Raw genomic sequence first — 14,312 nt, 5'->3', positions numbered from 1 at the left:
GGATTTTAACAGTACCTTCGAGGTGAGGGATTATTCCGGTCCCCAGAGCGGCCAAGCGTCAGTGGAGAAGTTGAGGGAATCGATCAGCTCCCTCAACTTGGTGGACGTCTGGCAGAATCTCCATCCCGACCTCAGAACCTTTACGTGGAGGTCTGGAGGAGGAGGGTCACGGATCGATCGCCTTTACTTTTCTCCCGCGCCTCGGCGGCCTCCGTGCGGCTGGTGCCGTGCTCGGACCACAAACCTGGTGTGGCAGAGTTCTCTCCACTCCGCACGTGGGCGGGGTCTGCATCCTGCCACTTTAAAAACTGGCTGCTGGAAGACGAGCAATTCCAGGACTTGTTCCATCGATTCTGCGCCGACTGGAGAAGGAAGCGGTGGGTGTGAGGGGGGGGGGCTTCCCCTCCTTGAGGCTATGGTCGGATGGGTAAGACTCACATCCGGGTCTTCTGTCAGGAGTAGGTGAAGGGGTCGGCCAAGAGGCGGGAAGCCAAGTTCGCGCGCCTAGAGAGGGACGTGCTCGACTTGGAGTCCCGCCTCGGTCATGCTGCAGTGGACCCGGCCCTGTGGCATGCGTATAAAGAGGAGAAGGGCACGCTGAGGGACCTGCAGCTCATTGGTTCCTGAGGCGCGTACGTGAGTTCACGGATCCAGCTCCTGGAGGGTTTGGACAGCACCTCACCCTTCTTCTACTCGCTGGAAAATGGCGGAGGGTCCGTAAGCAGCTCGTCGAGCTGCTGGCAGACGACGGATGCTCCTTCATGGCTCCAGAGGGAATGGGCCTCCTGGTCCGTATTTATGACAGTGCGTTGTTCTCTCCAGATCCATCCAGCGAGGACGCGTGCAGAGTTTTGTGAGAGGACCTGCCGCAGGTCAGCCCAGAGGGTGCCAAAGGATTGCAGGCTCCGCGCACATTGGCGGAGCTGACCGGCGCCCTCCACCAACTCTCGAGCAGCAAATCCCCAGGGCTGGATGGGTTGACCGTGGAAGTTCCTCAGGGCATTCTGGGACATCCTGAGGGACGAATACGTGCGGCTCATGGGGGAAGGCGTGGCGACCGGGGAAATGCCGCTCTCGTGGTGCAGGGTGGTCATCATCCTGCTGCCGAAGAGGGGCGAGCTCCACCTGCTTAAAAACTGGCGTCCGGTCTCCCTCCTCAGCACGGATTATAAGATCTTTACCCGGCGTATGTCTACCCGCCTGGGCTCCGTGCTGGCCCACATGATCCACCCCGACCAGTCCTGCAGGGTCCCGGGCCGGTCCATCCAGGACAACATCCACCTGGTTCGGGACCTGATCCATCTTTCCGAGAGGACTGGTCAGTCAGTCGCCTTTCTCTCCCTCGATCAGGAGAAGGCGTTTGACAGGGTGGATCATGACTACCATTTCGGGACTCTGCGCACATTCGGACTCGGGCCGCATTTCGTGACCCGGGTCCGACTTTTATACGCTGCCGCAGAGTGTCTAGTCAAAGTTAACAGTGACTCTCCGCCTTCAGACCCTGCAGAGCTACCTGTACATCAAGCATCCTCCCAGATGGTGTGCGCTTGCGACGTATTTTTTACGCCAGTGTCACTGCCTTCAAGGCAACATGCAGCTCCCGGTAGAGTCCGATAGCCGCGCCTCTCTGAGGGAGTTGCCTGTCTTTTACCGGGATCGATTCCGAGTCTGGAATATGGTCGTCTCCAGACAGTGCGCTCCCCCGCCGGCGGAGGAGAGCGCCTCGGCTGTCCAGGCGGCCGACTCCAGGGACGGTCCGGCGGGCGAAGGAGTAGCCGAAACCCCCGAGACGCCCCTCACTGCGGGTGGCGAGGGGGCTCGGGAGTGCTCATCGGACCCAGGCCCCGAAACCCTCCTTGGGAGCTGGTGCCACACAACCCGAGCCACCTCTCTGGAATGCCCTCCATGCCATTCCAATCGGCGCGGAGGGGTTTCCTGTACGGGCTGCTTCTGCACACTCTCCACTCCCTCGCTCTCGTCAGCCAGCCGGACACACCCTGGCGGTCCGCATTGCCATCTGGCGGCGAGGGGACACCCCGATGGAGGTCTCTCTACGCGGGAGTCTACTCCCTTTACATAAGTTACCTGGGGTGGAGGGTGCTGCACAGAGCAGTCCAGTGCAATAGGCTTTTCAGTAGGTTCACGGACTCCCAGGCTGACTGTACTTCTGCGGCATGGACGAGTCCATGTTCCACGTTTATACGGAGTGTGCGAGGTTGCAGCCCCTATTTGAGAATCTGAAGGGGCTGCTCCTCAAATTCTGGCTGCACTTCATTCCCACGCTGCTGATCTTTGTGCACCCGGTGCCGAGGGGCTTGCGCCGGGAGGAGGATCTCCTCGTCGTTCTGCTCCTGAGTCTGGCCAAGGTGGCAATTCACAGGTCCAGGTTGCGGGCCGTCGGGGGGTCCGTCCTCCCCGATTGCTTGCCCCTCTTCTGCTGTTACGTTCGCGCCCGGGTGTCCCTGGAGAAGGAGCATGCGGTGTCTGCCGGTACGCTTGAGGCCTTCCACGACCTGAGCACCGCAGGGCATGGAGTGCATCGTTGACGCCGAGAATGGCATTTTAATTTGAGTTTTTTGCTAATTTATCTGGTTTTAATAAAGCTATTTTAAAACTTTAAATATGTATGTATAGGGGGCCTGAGGAATAAAGGCCCCCTCAACGTGAAAAATAGAAAACACGCCTGAGGTATAAAAATATATTAAAAAAAGAAAAAAAAACGGGGTTAGATACAGAGTTAAACTCCCTCTGCACTGTCCCCATCAAACACTCCCAAGACAGGTTCAGTACCGCATTAGATACAGAGTAAATCTCCCTCGATGCTGTCCCCATCAAACACTCGCAGGACAGGTACAGTATCGCATTAGATCCAGTGTAAATCTCCCTCGATACTGTCCCCATCAAACACTTCCAGGACAGGTACAGCACGGGGATTGGCTGCCCACTGATTTGGGCGCCTGAGTGCATCAACGAGGTGCAGCTGAGAGTGCTGGTGGCAGTTGGAGGTTGCAGAGGTGGAGAGAGGAGCTACACTGAGCAAGGGAGAGCTTCTACAAACAAGCAGAGGAAAACTCCAACAACAATCACCTTTAAAAGAGAAGAAAGTGACATTCTTTTTTTGTTGGAAACAAGGCTTTGTCTGGAGGTGGGTGCTGAACACCAGTAATTTACTTTGGACTGTTGGGGGAGGAACAAGTGGCTGGAACAACAAGGGGTGGGGCTGCCAATTCAACAGGAGTCTGTGCTGCTGCAAAAGCACACAGGGAAGCTCCCTCCCCACCCCATTTGCCAAGCCTGGGTCAGCTGAAGCTGCCCAGCTAAACAGACGGAAGGGGATAGATAGTGCCTGGGCGGCTTCAGCTGACCCAGGTGAAGACGACTCCCCCAACCAGAAGACCGGAAGACCAACTTCAAAGACTGTTTGTTTTAAGTGTACTGTGAGCACCACCTCCAGAAAGCAAATCATCCCTTCCAGCCTGCCTTTGCCTCTCCTCTCTTACCTCAGCCTCTCCACTAACCTGTTGTTTGTTTGTTTGTCTTTTCAAATTTTTCTGTGAATCTGTTATTTAGTGTGCAAGTCCACAATTTGGGGTGGGTTTAGCTCTTGGACCCATGGCAAGCCCTTCATCACCGGTGGCGGGGCCCTCTACTACCTACGCAGCTGCAGCTTCTGTGGCTGCCCACGTGGCCCCGTCACCCTTTAAATTATTGACATGCAGCCATGGGGTGAAGAGCTATCCGCACCCCAACATGTCTATTGAGGCCTGCGTTAAGGCAATGGCCGTGGTTGTCGGCCCCTCGGCCATTGTTGCGGCCTCAAAGATGTATGGGAAGGCTGTGTTCTTTTTGAAGACCGAGCGGGCGGTGTCCCTGGCCCTGAGTAAAGGGCTCACTGTGGGGGGGACCTTCCTGCCAGTGGACCCTCTGGGGGCCACTGCGCATCGGATAATGTTGTCCAACGTCCCACCCTTCATTCCCAGTGAGCTCCTCCTCCCCCACCTGCACCATCTGGGGGAGGTGAGGTCGGGGATCACCCCAGTCCGGCTTGGTCTTCGGGAGCACAGCCTCCAACATGTCTACTCCTTCCGCCGCCAGTTATTTATGCAGCTGGCGCGGGAGGAGGACACGGAGGGCCAATTTAATGTGGAGTTCCAGGGGACGGCCTACCGCGTCTTTTGGACCTCGGACGGGGCGCGGTGCCACGTCTGCAAGGGGGTGGGGCATGTTCGGAAGAACTGCCCCAACCTCCCGGCCGCCAGCTCCACCTCGGCGGCCCAGAGTGGTTCCACAGCACCTCCTCCCACTCCCCCCGCACATCCAACAGACACCGCTCAGTCGGTTCCGGAGGCTGTGGTTTTCACAGCCTCTGGCGGGGAGGGGAGCGTCCGTCCTAGCGGAAGGAAGACGCGGGGAAAAAAGAAACATCGTGAGGCGCGTCCCCTGGACACTTCAACTCAACCCGAGCCTGAGCTCAGCCCAAAGCCCATTCCCATGGAATCCACCTGTCCCAGGGCTGGGCTCAGGCCCAGGGTGACTAAAAAAGGAAAAAAGGGTGCGGAGGCGGAGGCCTCTGATGACATGGAGGTCTCTGAGTCTCCGCGCCCAAGTGCGAAAAAGAGGAGAAGGCACCCCTCCACAGAAATAACACAGGGCCCTGAGGTGCAGGGCCCATCTGTTGGAGGGGAGCTGCCTCCTGTTTCTGGTCCTCAGGTGCCCCCTACCGCCACCACCAAGGCTGCAAAGTCCGGGCAGGTGCTCCCTATTCCTCAGGATGGAGGGGAGGGGATGGCCCCGGTACGTGAGGCCCCTCCTGAAGGAGTAAGTGGGGCCCTGCTTGTGGTGGGGGAGCCTGGGGAAACCGCCCATTCCGCCACTGCTACTGGGTCGGGTGTCCTGAATGAAGGGGAGGGCGAGGCCCCAGAGGGTCGGGCCTCCCAGCCGGAGTCCACCACCAACCAGGAGACACCCGACCCAGTTATAACTGAGAATGCTGCCCCATCTGCTGGGCCTGTGGGTGCTGGCGGAGCGGGAGATGGCCTCCTCTCGCCGCCTCCAGTCTCGGCTCCGGCTGGTTTCCCGGAGTCCGGAACTTCTGTCTCCCCTGGACCAGTCATTGGCCTGGGGATGGAGGTGGAGGGGGGTCCTGAACCGCTGGTGCCTACAGGCTCCAGTTTCACAATAGAACCCAGAGAGGACTCCTCCGCCATCGATCCTGGGGGTGGGATCGTGACGGAGGCGGGACCAGCTGGCGCGGCCGGGACGTCCGCCCCACAGTGTGTGGTGGATGTGTCAGCCGCTGGCGGTGACGACCCGGAGGAGGATGGGGATTCGGTGCGGGGCACGGAGGATGATCTTGATTCCATCGCCAGTGAGGTGGTGGAGTCCCTCGTGCCTCCCACCGAATCTCCTCTCATCCCCACGGCGGAACTCCGGGATTTCCTCGCGGCTTGCAGAGGTTGCCGCAATAAAGTTCAGCTGGCCCTCGACCGTTGGTCGAATCTGGCGCTGATCATCCAGTCCGTCCGTGCCGCCCTTAAGATAGCGGGCAAGCGCGCGGACGTGAAACTGGTTGAGAGGCGCCGTTTTAATGTGTTCCTCAATGGGTTGCTGGGGGAGTGGAGGGCTAGGTGCACTTCCACTCCCTCCTCACAGTGAGCTGTTGGTGACGGGTTTTAAGTACATTTGACATGAAGATAACCATAGCCAGCCTCAACATCAACGGCAGCAGAGGGGCTCACCGCAGATTTCACAATCTCTCAGTCCTTAGGGAAGGGAGATACGCGGTGAGCTTTCTGCAGGAAACCCACACCGTTCCGGGAGACGAAGCCACCTGGCTCCTGGAGTGGCAGGGTGGGGTCTACATGAGTCACCTCACCCCTATTTCTAGTGGGGTGGCTATCTTGTTGGCCCCGACTTTTCAGCCGGAGATCTTGGGGGTCAAGGAGCTAGTGCCGGGCCGCTTGCTCCACCTCGCCGTTCGCCTGGGTAGCGTGCCGCTCCACTTTGTGAACGTGTACGCGCCCAGGCCCGGCGCTTTGCAAGCGCGCTTCTTTGAAGAAGTGTCCGCTCTCTTGAGCTCCATCGATAGCGGCGAGTGCATCATCCTCGGGGGGGATTTTAACTGCACCCTCGAGGTGGGGGATCGCTCCGGTCCCCAGCGCGGCCAAGCGTCGGTGGAGAAGTTGAGGGGACTGATCAGCTCCCTTAACTTGGTGGACGTCTGGCGGAATCTCCATCCCGACTCCAGCGCCTTCACGTGGAGGTCTGGAGGAGGGGGGTCGCGAATCGACCGCCTCTACATTTCGCAGGCGTACGTCTCCCGTGTCTCGGCGGCCTCCATGCGGCTGGTGCCGTGCTCGGACCACCGCCTGGTGTGGGCGGAGTTCACTCCGCTCCGCACGCGGGCGGGGTCTGCGTACTGGCACTTTAACAACCGGCTGCTGGAGGACGTGCGATTTCGGGACTCGTTCTGTCGATTCTGGGCCGACTGGAGAAGGAAGCAGGGGGGCTTCCCCTCCTTGAGGCTATGGTGGGATGTGGGCAAGACTCACATCCGCGTCTTCTGTCAGGAGTACGCGAGGGGGTCGACCAAGAGGCGGGAAGCCGAGGTCGGGCGCCTTGAGAGGGAGGTGCTCGACTTGGAATCCCGCCTCGGTCATGCCGTCGCGGACCCGGCCCTGTGGCAGGCGTACAAAGAGAAGAAGGGCGCGCTGAGGAACCTGCAGCTCATAGGGTCCCGAGGCGCGTACGTGAGGTCGCGGATCCAGATCCTGGAAGATTTGGACCGCGCCTCACCCTTCTTCTACTCGCTGGGGCACCGCAGGGACTGGAGTGCATCGTCGACGCCGAGAATGGCATTTTAATTTGAGTTTTTTGTTTATTTATCTGTTTTAATAAAGTTATTTTAAAACTGTAAATATGTACATAAAGGGGGCCTGAGGGATAAAGGCCCCCTCGATGTGAAAAATATAAAAGGGGCCTGGGGTATAAAGGTCACAAAAAAAAAAAAAAAACAGAGTTGGATACAGAGTAAAACTCCCGCGACACTGTCCCTATGAAATTCTCCCAGGACAGGTAGAGCACTGGGATTGGCTGGGCAATTGGGGAACCACTTCCTGCCTGCAATCAGGGGATGCAGCTGCACCTGTGTTGATGCAACAGCAACTGGAGTGGAGTAACTGGAGAGGAGACAGCAGAGTTGAGTAACTGCAAAGAGGTGACTGTCGAGTGGAGACAGCTGCATTTACTGTGGAACTGTTGCACTTTTTCTTCAAGACTAAGAAGATCTGCAAGTCATTTTGGAGAGGTGGGTGTTGGAGCACCAGAGAACTGCTTGTTGTTTGGACTGTTGGGGGAGGGAGGAGGCACCAGGAGGTCCAGGGGTGGGGCTGCCAAATTCTCTTGGGAGCACCTGTATTTGCTCTTGTGTTTATCTGCAATCCTGTACAAAAGGGGGCTCCCTTCCCACCACAACTGTGTGGCTCAGGACGGCTGGAGCTGCCCGGCTGAAGAAAGTCTTCAGTCTTTACACAAGGAGAGTAAAGGAGAGAACCGGGCGGCTCTAACCGGACCTGGGCGAAGAACCCTCCCGTAACTGGAAGACAAGAGTGTGAACTCTGAAGTAAGGTGCTCCAACTACTGAAACACAGCAACCTCTTCGCAGCTCATCTCTCCCTTCCAACCACCGGTTCTCCATCCTCTCCTCTCCTTGTCCTTTCCCTTTGTGCCCATATTCAACTCCACCCCATCCACTCCCATCATATTGCTTTAGTTTAAAATCTGTCAGTTTATTTCTTAAGGGTGGGCATGTCTCTGCGACCCCATGGCAAATCCCTCCTCACCGGTAGCAGGCCCTTCCGGCACCTGTGCTGCTGTGGCTACTGCAGCTGCTGCCCCATCACCGTTTGCACTAATAACAGCAAAGCATGGGGTCAAGAGCTACGAACATCCAAACATGACGATAGAGGCATATGTTAAGGCAATGACCGAGGTTGCCTGCCCTTCAGCCATTGTTGCAGCCTCTAAAATGTATGGGAAGGCAATATTTTCCCTGAAGACCGAGCGCGCGGTGACCCTGGCTCTGAGAAAGGGTCTCACCGTGGGCGGGACCTTTCTACCAGTGGACCCCCTGGAGGCCACTGTGCAAAGGGACATTTTGTTAAATTTCCCACCCGTCATTCCTGGTGAGATCCTCCTACTCCAACTGCACCATCTGGGGCACGTAAAGATGGGCTCACCCCAGTCCCACTCGGTCTTCAGGAAAACAGCCTCCGGCATGTGTACACTTTCTGCCATCAGCTATTCATGCAGCTGGCGTAGGAGGAGGTCACATAGGGCCATTTAAACGTAGAGTTCCAGGGAACGATCCACCGCATCTTCTGGACCTTGGACGGGGTGCGGTGCAATGTCTGCAAGGGGGTGGGGCATGTTCTTAAGAACTGCACCAACCTTCCGGCTGCCAACTCCACCTCAGCAGCCCGGGGTGGCGCTGCTGCACCTCCTCCCATTTCCCCTACACTTCCACCAGATACCTTTCAGTCAGTGCCAGTGGTGGGGAGTGCCTGTCCAAGTGGAAGCAAGTCGTGGAGGAAAAATAAACATCGAGAGGCACGCCCCCTGGACACTGTGATCCAGCCCGTGCCTGAGCTCAGCCCAAGGCCCGCTCCCGGGGAATCAACCTGTCCCAAGGCTGGGCTCGGGCCCAGGGTTACCAGACAGAATGTGGATTCGGAGGCAGAGGCCCTTGATGCCAGTGAGGTCTCTGAGCCTCCATGCCCCTCATGAAATAAGAGGAAGAGACATCCCTCCTCTGAAGAAGTCCTTAATCAGGGGGTCCGTCACCTGGCATGTTTCTTCGGGCACTCCCTGCCACCAACACGATCATGGACTCACGCCTTGGGCGGGCACCCCCCACCCGTCGGAACGGAGGTGCAGGAGATGCCCCTGTGATCTTGCCATCTCCTGAGGTGGGGGGCCCGCCCTTGGTAGGGGAATCGGTGGACCCCACGGGAGAAATCATTCCTTTGGCTGATGGGTCGAGTGTCCGATGTGGGAGCAAGACTTGTGAGGGTCTGCCATCCCAACAGCTTGACGCTGTCACCCGCGAAATGCCCGACCAGAGGCCAATCTGTGTAATTCCCTATCTGCTGGTCCAGTGGATGCTGGTGGGGCAGGGCATGGCCTCTTCTCTCTGCCTCCTGTCCCGGCTCCGGCTGGAATTCCGGAGTCGGGAATTTCCATCACCCCTGGACCAGTCATTGGCCTGGGGATGGAGATGGAGGAGGGTACTGGGCCGATGGCGCCTACAGGCTCCACTTCCATCTGAGAACCAGAGAGCACTCCTCCGCCATCGATCCTGGATGTCGGAACTTGACGGAGGCGGGACCAGCTGGCGTGGCCGGGACGTCCGCCGCACAATGTGTGGTTGGTGTGTCGGCTGCTGGCGGTGACGACCGGTGGATGATGGGAACTTGGTGTGGGGAATGGGTGACAATTTTTATTCCATCACCAGTGAGATAGTGGAGTCCCTCGTGCCTCACATTGAGTATCCTCTCATCCTCACGGCGGAACTCTGCAATTTCCTCGCAGCTTGCAGGGGTTGCCGCGATAAAATTCAGCTGGCCCTCGACCGTTGGTCGAGTCTGGAGCTGATCATCCAGACCGTCCATGCCGCCCTCAGGAAAGTGGGCAAGGGCGCGGGGGTGAAACTGGTTGAGAGGTGCCGTTTTAATGCGTTCCTCAATGGGTTGCTGGGGGAGTGGAAGGCCAGGTGCACTTCCGCACCCTCCTCACAGGGAGCTGCTGGTGACGGGTTTTAAGTGCCTTTGACATGAAGATAAACATAGCCAGCCTCAACATCAACGGCAGCAAGTGTTCTCACTGCCGATTTCACAATCATTCAGTCCTCAGGGAAGTGACTTTTGTGGTGAGATTTCTGCAGGAAACCGACAATGTTCTGGCAGATGAAGACACCTGGCTCCTGGAGTGCCAGGGTCGGGTCTACATTAGTCACCTCATCCCTATTTCTAGTGGGGTGGCTATCTTGTTGGCCCCGACTTTTCAGTCGGAGATACTGGGGGACAAGGAGCTAGTGCCATGGCTCTTGCCCCACCTCGCCGTTCGCCTGGGTAGCGTGCCGCTCCACTTTGTGAACGTGTATGTGTCCAGGCCCAGCGCGTTGCAAGTGCGCTTCTTTGAAGAAGTGTCCACTCTCTTGAGCTCCATCAGTAGCAGTGAGTGCATCATCCTAGGGGGGGTGGGGGTGGTGGGGTGGATTTTAATGGTTACCTCGAGGTGGGGGATCGCTCCGGTCCCCAGTGCGGCCGTGCATCGGTGGAGAAGTTGAGGGAACTAAGCAGTTCCTCGACTTGTTGGTCGTCTGGCAGAATCTCCATCCCGACTCCAGTGCCTTCACCTGGAGGTCTAGAGGAGGAGGGTCCCGAATCAAACGACTCCACTTTTTGCAGACTTACATCTCCCGCGCCTCGGCGGCCTCCATGCGGCTGGTGGCGTGCTCAGTCCACGACCTGGTATGGGTGGAGTACACTCCGCTAAAGACGCGGGCGGGGTCCACGTGCTGTCACTTTAACAACTGGCTGCTGGAGGACGAGCAATTCTGTTACTCGTTCCGTCGATCCTGAGCCGACTGGAGAAGGAAGCGGGGGGGGCTTCCCCTCCTTGCTGCTATAGTGGGATGTGGGCAAGACTCACATGCACGTCTTCTGTCAGGAGTAGGCAAAGGCGTCGACCAAGAGGTGGAAGGTCAAGATCCGGCGCCTAGAGAGAGAGGTGCTCGACTTGCAGTCCCGCCTCGATCATGCCGTCATGGACCCGGCCCTTTGGCAGGCGCGCTGAGGGACCTGCAGCTTATAAGGCCCCGAGGTGCGTACGTGAGGTCGCAGATCCAGATCCTGGAAGATTTGGACCACGCCTCACCCTTCTTCTACACGCTGAAAAAATGGCGGGGGGGTCCGTAAGTAGGTCGCCGAGCTGCTGACCGACGACGGATCCTCCATCACTGATGCAAAGGGAATCGTCCTTCTGGTCCGTTATTATTGCAGTGCGTTGTTTTCTCCGGATGTGTCCAGCGAAGACGTGTGCAGAGTTTTGTGGAGTACCTGCTGCACGTCAGTCTGGAGGGCACTGAAGGATTGAAGGCTCCGCTTACGTTGTCGGAGCTGACTGGCGCCCTCAACCAGCTCTCAAGGGGCTAATCCCTGGGGCTAGACGGGCTGACCGTGGAGTTCCTCAGGGCGTTCTGGGTTATCCTGGGGGATGATTACGCGCGGGTCCTGGGGGTAAGCCTGGCGACAGGGGAGATGCCGCTCTCGTGGCGCAGGGTGGTAATTCTCCTGCTGCCCAAGAGGGGCGATCCCCGATTGCTTATAAACTGGCGCCTGGTCGCCCTCCTCAGCACGGATTATAAGATCTTTGCCCGGGCTACATCTCCCCGCCTGGGCTCCGTGTTGGCCAACATGATCCACCCCGACCAGTTCTACACGGACACGGGACAACATCCACCTGGTTCTGGATGATCCATGTTTGCCAGTGGCCTGGGCTGGCATTCGACAGGGTGAATCATGAATACCTTTTCGGGACTCTGCGTGCTTTTGGACGCAGGCCGCATTTTGTGGCCTGTGTCTGACGTTTATACGCCATCGCAGAATGTCTAGTCAAAGTTAACGGGTCCTTGACGGCGCCCCTTCGCTTTGGGAAAGGAATGCGTCAGGGATGCCCCATGTCCGGCCAATTGTACATCATCTGCGTGGAGCTATTGCTGTGCATGCTTGGCAGGAGGTTGGCCGGATTGGCTCTGTGAGAGCCGGCCATGTGGGTTCTCCTCTCAGCTAACGCCGAGGATGTGCTCCTCGTGGTCACTGATCCCGTTGACTTGTGGAGGATCTGCAACTGCCAGCAGACCTCTTCTGCCGCGTCCTCCACGAGAATCAATTGGGAAAAATATTCCTGTCTCCTGGTGGGTCAGTGGCGGGTGGACTCCCTGCCGGCGGAGATGACACGTTATGAGTGGAGCAGCACCCACCTCCTCTGTCAGGGAGTCCACCTTAGCCCCGCTGAGGAAGCCTGGCCGGCAAACTGGCAGGATTTGGAGGTGAAAGTCACTGCTCAGCTGGGGCGCTGGACTGGACTGCTCCGAGCGCTTTCCTACAGGGGCCGAGTGCTTGTCATAAACCAAATGGTGGCCTCGATGCTGTGGTGCCGGTTGGTCACTTTGGCCCTGCCCCCTGCATTTGCCCCCAAGATCCAGAAGAGAGTCGTCGATTTCTTCTGGGGAAAGAAGAAAATCTGGGTCTCTGCCGCTGTGCTGAATCTCCCGATCGAGGAGGGCGTCCAGTCGTTGGTGTGCGTCCGCACCCAGGCTGTGACTCTCTGCCTTCGGACCCTGCAGAGATACCTGTACATCGAGTGTCCTCCTTGATGGTGTGTGCTGGCGATGTATTGTTTCCGCCAGTGTAACTGCCTTCTAGACGACACGCAGCTCCCGACGGAGTCCTTTAGCTGCGCCTCTCTGAGGGAGTTGCTTGTCTTTTACCGAGATCTATTCCGAGTCTGAAATATGCTCGGCTCCAGTCAGGGCGCTCCCACGCTGACGGTCTAGAGTGCCTCGGCTGCCTGGACATCCAGCTCCGGAGATGGTCTGGCTGGCAGAGGAGTAGCCTAAACCCCCGGGACGCTCCTCACTGCGGGCCGCTGAGCTGACCCCCGTTCGGCCGGAGCTGCTCATCGGACCCAGGCTCCGAAACCCTCCTCGGCAGCAGGTCCTGCACAACCCGAGCCACCTCTCGGAAATGCCCCCCGTGCCATTCCAATCGGCGCGGAGGGGTTTCCTGTACGGGCTGCTCCTGTACACTCCGCACTTCCTCGCCCTCATCAGCCGGCCTGACACGCCCTGGCAAACCACGTTGCCATCTGGCGGCGAGGAGAAACCCAGATGGAGGTCTCTGTACGCAGGAGTCCTCCCCCTTTACATCGGGGACCTGGGGTGGAGAGTGCTGCACAGGGCAATGAGGCACTCCTGTAGGTGCCATTCCCCATGCACTATACAAGGGTAAGAGCTGTTATGCATTGCACCATTCATGTCACATCTTCCCTCCATGTCCAACCTCAACTTCTTCGGCACGTCAGTGACACACATGTACCACTCTCTGTGGGTGAACCTAGTTTCAATGGAACCCTGATATGAATTGACACAATCTCGCGCGTCTTAGCAGGTCGTTCATCCCTTTGTTAAACTGCACCCTGTGGCACCAGGTCTACTGACCTCCAGTGCCACCTCCAGGAAGGCTGCCATGGTCAAGCGGGAGGGCCTCTTTTCGCCATCACTGGGGAAGAGGACCTCCTGCCTTGCCCGCATAACCTGGAGGAGAGGAGACATCACTGCACCTTGGTTCCAGCCTGGAACGCCCCTCTACCTTCATGCAGGTAAATTTATTCTCTGACAAGTGGGATAACCCCGTGACTCCTTTCTGGGTGCAGGCATAGCTGCTGTGCTGGCTGCCCTTTAAATAGGGCCCCAGCATATGTCTATCAGCTGTATCGGTGTCCATCATGGTGTCGGCTGTCCCGCCCCTCCACGTAATATGAGGGGTACCTTGTGTGGCCGCTGTGATTATGAACCCCCACACATAACATTGCGCGGCTCTGAGGCGACAGCTCAGTGCGAGCACAATGGTGAGTTCCGAGTATGCCACGATGAGATGTGGCGCACTCGTAAAATTCAGGCCCATGTGTGTTATTACCAATACAGGGAGGACCGTTGAATGCCCAGTTCAGTGGCCCATCCAGAATAATAGAGAATTCGCCAGGTGAATTATATAATTGACAGCCCAGATCGTGGGAACAATCAAAGAATGTGCCACATCAATATGTCAGAACAGGTTCACAGCCTGGAAAGGGACTAACAAGTACAGGTATTTCAGACAGTCAGGAAAGAGGAGGGAGGGAAAGACAGTGAGGATGAGTTAGTGGGAGGCCTGGAGGATTTGCCAAATAAAACCCTCAGCTGTCCAGTTTACAAACATTGAAATATTCAAGAATCTAGACACCGCACTCCCTATTTAAACAGAGAACAGGGAGGAGACCTAACAAGGCTGCTCACAACGTTTACAGGAATCTGCAGGGGCAAATCAGGGTGCACAACGCTAACTCTACACGTTTGTGGATGTGTAAGAGACCACTTCCATAAAACAATATCCTTATTGTCTAGGTCCCAGAAAACTAATCCAGTTTCGGGAGGAATTTCAGTATATGGTGAAGAACAAGCTGAATGAGCCCAGTAAGTGCAGTTGGAGTTC

The sequence above is a fragment of the Heterodontus francisci genome, chromosome 44, assembly GCF_036365525.1.
Source record: "Heterodontus francisci isolate sHetFra1 chromosome 44, sHetFra1.hap1, whole genome shotgun sequence".
NCBI lineage: Eukaryota > Metazoa > Chordata > Chondrichthyes > Heterodontiformes > Heterodontidae > Heterodontus > Heterodontus francisci.
Note: the sequence above shows the minus strand (reverse complement) of the source record.